This window comes from Arachis duranensis, chromosome 4 (genome assembly GCF_000817695.3).
Source record: "Arachis duranensis cultivar V14167 chromosome 4, aradu.V14167.gnm2.J7QH, whole genome shotgun sequence".
Taxonomy (NCBI): domain Eukaryota; kingdom Viridiplantae; phylum Streptophyta; class Magnoliopsida; order Fabales; family Fabaceae; genus Arachis; species Arachis duranensis.
Window position 1 is genome coordinate 5,888,046 of NC_029775.3, and position 6,202 is coordinate 5,894,247.

At 31.1% G+C, this 6,202-nt stretch overlaps 1 long non-coding RNA gene across 3 annotated transcripts; it reads right to left on the bottom strand.

Moving 5' to 3' along the window:
• Nucleotides 1-323: 323 nt before the first annotated feature.
• On the bottom strand, nt 324-3,633 carry LOC107482873 (uncharacterized). Of its 3 annotated transcripts, none has more exons than XR_008008239.1 (6): nt 3,190-3,633; nt 2,491-2,584; nt 2,255-2,317; nt 1,891-2,042; nt 838-919; nt 324-660 (listed from the first exon to the last, which is right to left on the bottom strand). It is a non-coding gene; the product is annotated as an uncharacterized LOC107482873 (long non-coding RNA). The 3 variants fall into 3 exon arrangements; XR_008008238.1 differs by having other exon boundaries at nt 1,891-2,030; nt 2,255-2,328; XR_001590776.3 differs by having other exon boundaries at nt 2,255-2,328.
• Nucleotides 3,634-6,202: the final 2,569 nt, after the last annotated feature.

The window sequence follows — 6,202 nt, forward strand, 5'->3', positions numbered from 1 at the left end:
TAACTTGCAAAAAAATAATATGTAGCCAATTACTTGCAATACTATCGCAAAATGTCATCGCAGATTCCTTTTAAATTAGTATTGATAGGTATCTCACAAATGTTTTAGTCGCAATAGAGTCTTTGATATGTCACTATCATCAACGAGTTTAGAATACCTATTTTGTCGCTATATTAAAATAAACCTCATTATTTTTTTATTTTAGTTCATTTTAGTCATTGAACTAAAAGATTATAACACATACAAATATAATTAGTTCATCAGCATCAAAACTAAAGGCTCAATTACAATATCATGTAAAAGTAAGTATTCCCTTATTTATAGATGTTTCAATTTACCCGTACAAATGTGATCCTACTTTTATAAAATTCATTATCCATTATACATCTCAATTTCTTATTGTACATTGAAAATTTTAAAAAAATGAAAAATACATATAAACACCACCTAAGACTTGGCAGTTGATACAGTAAGGTAAATGTATTAAACTGCATACTTGCTTCTTCAAAATTGTAGGTTATCTACATTAGTATCTATGTTCGCAATCATCGTTGGTTGATTTGCTGAGATACTGCTGGGCAAGGTAGACATGTTTTGTGCATCATCCTCCCTTTTATTATTATGTATAAAATATGAGGAGAATCATCTATTTTAGTAAACCTGAAAGCATAAGCAAGAAAATGAAAAGAATATAAGCCTAAGAAGATTATAAACTACTTAACCAATCAATATATTCTACCAAAAATAGCAGTTTAAAGGTTACAAAAATCACTTCCAATGAGTAGAAAAAAAAAGCAACAACATTGCAATTTCAAGAACAAAATATAAAATGCTTACCCTTAAAATAGGAAGAGTCGTATTTCTATGCATCTGTGCATTTGTTGATATATAGCAAGGCATCCGAAGAACTCCTATGTAACTAAACAAATCATCACACGAGCACAAAGAAAGTAAGCAGTTTTTCCTTGTAAGTAAAGCATTTTACCAGAAAAAAGGAAGATAGAATATAAAACACTACATCGTTGAACAAAAGCATCTTCTCTTCGAGCAAATATTAGTATTTAAGATGAAGGATCTAGATTATGCCCGCTAGTTGAAAATTAGGCAATATAGACATTACACTTGGTTACTATGCGAAAATAAGGGGCTTGACATTTTTATTCTTATTACCAACTACATAGTATAAACCTAAAGATTACTAACAACCATAAAATTGCAGCAGATAAAGATCTCACAATAGATTAGCATATGAGCTTTCATCATCAAATCTAAGTGGATAGACCACTTTCTCAATTTATAACAAAATTTGTCAAGAAAGCAATATGCTTTTTTTTTTGTGGCATGTGTCCATACTCCATAGTAAGAGTATTCAAAACTATTGCATCAGTATCATTGAGCCAAATAAGTCAAGTTGTTCAGAAGATGAGAAGAACTAAGAATCACAAATTCTCTTGTAAAAAAATTTATTTTTCAAAGACAAAAAGAAAACGTAAAGGCCAACTCCTCAACGTGGAAAGCATGCAAAGTGAAATTTCAGTGTGTAAAGGTTAAAGACAAAATAGAGTGCCTATTGAAACTATATAAAAGCAGAAATTATAGATCATGAGACCAACAAGAAAGACCAACCCCTAAATAAATAAGTAACAGAATTCTAAGTTACCCAGCTGATCAAGTTCAGTTGTATGTTCTCATGACACATGGACACAGTTGACAAACTTTGTATAGCTTCTTCTAGGAAAAACACAAACAATAGTTTCCAAAATAACATGAGACAAGAAAGTAGATGGATTTATGTCAGAACATTTCTACCTAGCAAAATTCAAACATGAGTTATGAAATAGGAAATTCCAAATTTTTACCACTACTTCAAAGTCAAGCAAAACGGTTTACCTTGCAGATATCAGGATTAGACTCATTCCTCCATGCTCCTCTCATAATCCTAGTATCATCAAAATTAAAACCTTTCTCTTGCACTGCATTGGGTGATCTTTCTTCTTGTAATGAAAGATAACACATTATAATTGTGATCCCTGGACATAGACCTGTTATTTTCTTACCCGTGCAGAAACATCATATGATCAAGGAAATAGAATCATAAAAATAGAAATTAAAAAATCAGAATCATAACAACAAACTCACAAATAGAACATAAAAAATTAGCATCATAGAAACAGAAATTCAAAACAAAATTAAAAAAATAAAAACCCTAATGAACAAAACAAAAAGTAAGTTTGATGAACATATGCTTGCTCACCAAAAGAACGGGGATGTTTGTTGTCTTTGCAAATTGCAGCAAAGCTGAAGTGCATCCTTTCACCTGTCACACACCTATATGACATGTCATATATCATGGAACCGGCATGTCATTTCACCGTATAAAAAGAAATAGCCAATGCACCAGTTTCAGTTCAGGTAGCAAATACATTGATTAGCTACATTAGATTCAGATCAAGTAATCAGACAAAAGAAAAACGCAAAAAGGAAACTTACCTTCAGGAGTTGGAGCTAGACTATCATAAGGCACAACAACTTCATCCGTAGGCGTCTCGATCTTGCTCCACTCAAACCAAAGAGTCGCATTGACCTAAACAGAAATGAAGCTGGCAGTTACAAAAATTAAGCTGTAACAACAAAAGCAAGCAACAATCATAAAGGAAAAAATTTGTTGAAGGTTTAAGAAAACAATGTATCCCATGTTTGAGAATTCTGAAAAATGGAACTGAAAGGTTTGAAAATTTGGTGTTTGTGTTGAATTTCTTATGTTGATGTTATGTTTATGTTTATCTTATATTTGGTATGTTATGTTTATGCCTTTACTTCCCCATCTCTCACATTGAAGGAAATATCATTTCAGGTTCTGTGATTAACCATGATTGAACTACTAAACATAGACATCCCAACATATATATGATTTCCTTACAATTTACAAAGTACAAACCACACACCATAGTAATTTTCCACACAATGAAGCCTCAATTTTCCACCAAAAACACCAAACGAAAGAAACCTCAATTTCACCAAAAACACCACACACAATGAACACCAAAAACCCTCCAATTTTCTACTTCACATGAATTTCACCAATTGAAACTACAAACACAAATTACTAAAAAGCAGCATTCATCAGAGATACAAGCATTCAAATAATAATAGCAAGAAAAAGTGAGATTAGGATGAAGAAAAGAATACCTAACAATATTCATGTGCTACATTTCCTTGAGGAGAGAAATCTCGCGAATTGCAGTGCTAGGAACGCCTTCATTCTCCTGCTCAAGGCGAATCTTCTATTTTACAAATTAAAACAGCAGCACCAGCACAACAGGAAGGGAGAGGCTGCGAGAGCGAGGGAGGGAAAGGGAGAAGTTGCGACGCGAGGGAGGGAAACGGCAACTGTGAACTGCGAAAGGAGGGAGGGAGGGAGGGAGAGAGGACCGCGCCGAGGTGCTGTCCGCGAGGCTCTGTTCGGCGAGTTGGCGACGGTGAAGGAAAACGCTGCTGGGAGGAAGGGGCTCGACGGCTGTGTATTGGGGATTGGGGATTGATGTCCCTTTGTTAGAGAGAGACTATGAGAGACTAAGCGTGGCGCTGCTACTTGCTAGGTTTAGGTTATTTAGTGTTTGGGTCTCTGGGTGTGGCGGGAGTGGATCCTCTCCAGTAAAAAAAAAAATGAATGTTGTTCAGTGTATAATTTAATCCTTTATTTTTTTTCTTTTTTTATTTAATTTTGGTACCACTTAAAAAATTAAAAGTGAAAGATCACACTTTATTCTCTCAAGTGTTTATTTCACCGGAAAAAATTTATTTTCGGTGTTAGCCTTTTAGGAGATTTTTAAGTGATTGGTTCGGTTTGGTTAAAATTTTTGTGTCAAAATCGAAAATCAAACCAAACCGTAAAAAACAGCAAAACGTGATTTGTTTAGTTTTTTTTATTTGTTCGGTTTTTTATTTTTTCGGTTTAGTTGATCAGTTTGTTTCGTTTGGATTGATTTTGAACACCCCTAATTGATAGGTTATTGGTCAAACAGTTTATTCCAGTAATAATTTAATAAATATATAAAATTATAATAAAATCAAAATTTAAATATTAAAGGTAAAACTTAAATGATAATAACATTTTATATTATTTAAATTTGATTTAATTAAATTACATGTAAATTATGATATAATCCATACTTTTATATAATACATAAAATATTGAGCAAATATAATAAAAAAAATCTACTAGTGGCACATATAAAATAACATGGTATATATAATTATAAGCATTATATCTATTCAAGATTCATTTATCACAATGAGATGGAAGTTTTTAGTCACTGTCAGGTTCAAGGATTGAACCTTAAAAAATCACTTTTTGAAGGGGATTCAAATAGATGCTTTTACAGTGATCCAAACCCCACTAGTCTACGTGCGAAGCGTGCGGATCAAGGAAGAAGTGCGGCTCAACTGCCTAAACCGAATCCGGTTCGCAACAAAACTGTCCGAGTTCAACTTTTGACCGTCATTGATTGAGTTAATTGCAAGTCCGATCTTAATAATGAACCGAACCGGATAAGACATCAATTTACTGTTTTTTCAGTCGAACCGATCGGTTCGATCCGATTCAGTTCTGATAACTATGGCAAAGTAGTTTAGACTTGCATTTTTTACGAGTTTAATTTTAGAGTCAAATATCCATCTTTTACTCACTCTTAAGTTCAAGGATCAAACCTTAGAGATGCCACTTTTGAAGGGGATTCAAATAGATGCTCCTACAGCGATCCACACTCCACCAGTCTACGTGCGGAGCACGCGGATCAAGGAGGAAGTGCGGGTCATCAACTGCCTAAATTGAGTCCGGTTCATGACAAAATCATCTGGTTTTTAACTATTTGACTGCTATTGGCCGAGTCAATTGCAGGTCTAGTCTTAATAATGAAACAAATCGGATAAGACATCGGTTTATTGGTTTTCTGGTCGAACTCGCCGGCCGGTCCAATTCTGATAACTATGACTAAGTGGTTTAAACTTGCATTTTTACGAGTTTGATTTTAGAGTTAAATATCCATCTATTTAAGTCAAGTAAACAAGCTAGTCCGACAAATTTAGCTCATTTTGACAATCCTAATTAATTCAAGAGCTAGCTCAAATTAATCTTTATTAAATGAATTTCAAAATAATTCTAATTAATAATAAAACTTGTACGATCATATAAAAATAAATTCTCATATATAATAATTTAATTATCTTATCTATTATATATTTTCTAGTATATTTTGGGTAAAATATTTAAATAAACCAAATGCATGCAAATATTACCAAAATCATCCAAACCAAGAAATGGTATGTGAATAGGGGGTGGCAAACGAGTCTAAATCCGCAAGACCGTCCCGCGTAACCAATCATAAGTATTATTGCGTGATATTATTAGATTAATTTTATATTGTATAGATACCATATTACCAATTAATCTCATTAAACTGGCTAATTTGATTCAGTTTTCAGAACATTGTATATCATAAAAATTAATTTTTATGTTTTTTAAATCATACATTTGAGATAAAAAAATTATAAATAATAAATTATTAATAAATAAAAATAAAAATAAAAAATTTATGAATTATTTAATTTTTTTAACGTATAGAATAATAAAATTTGAATTAATTTAAGTATAATATTAAAAACATTACGTTATTATGATAGGTAATAATCAAGATAAAAAATTTATAAATATTTATTTATTTGTTATTTTTTCAATTTTATTTAATTTGAAGCAGATATAAAAATTTAAATTAAAAAAATTTTTTTTTGCATAATTTTAATTGTTAAAAATTTTTTATTTTAATTTTAGATTTAATATCTTACATCATCTTTAGTTTCATTATTCATTTAAATTTTTTAATTTTTATTTTCATTATATTTTTTTTTATTATTCTCTAATTGGGAACTTCCCGACAAGGATGAGAGTGTGTATGTGAAGGTGTTGTTCATTTTAATCCTCTATCTTACCTTTACCAATAGCTCAATCGTTTTCTTTTCCTTGGTACATATTCTCTAATCCAATAGTTGAATGATTAATTTATCGAACTCTATTTAAAAGTCAATATCACTGATCAATAAATTGATATATGTAAAAGATAAAATTTAAATTCAAATACTTATTATTTTAAATGAACTGGTAATATAATTATTAGATCAACTCAAATTAATTATTATAATTCAA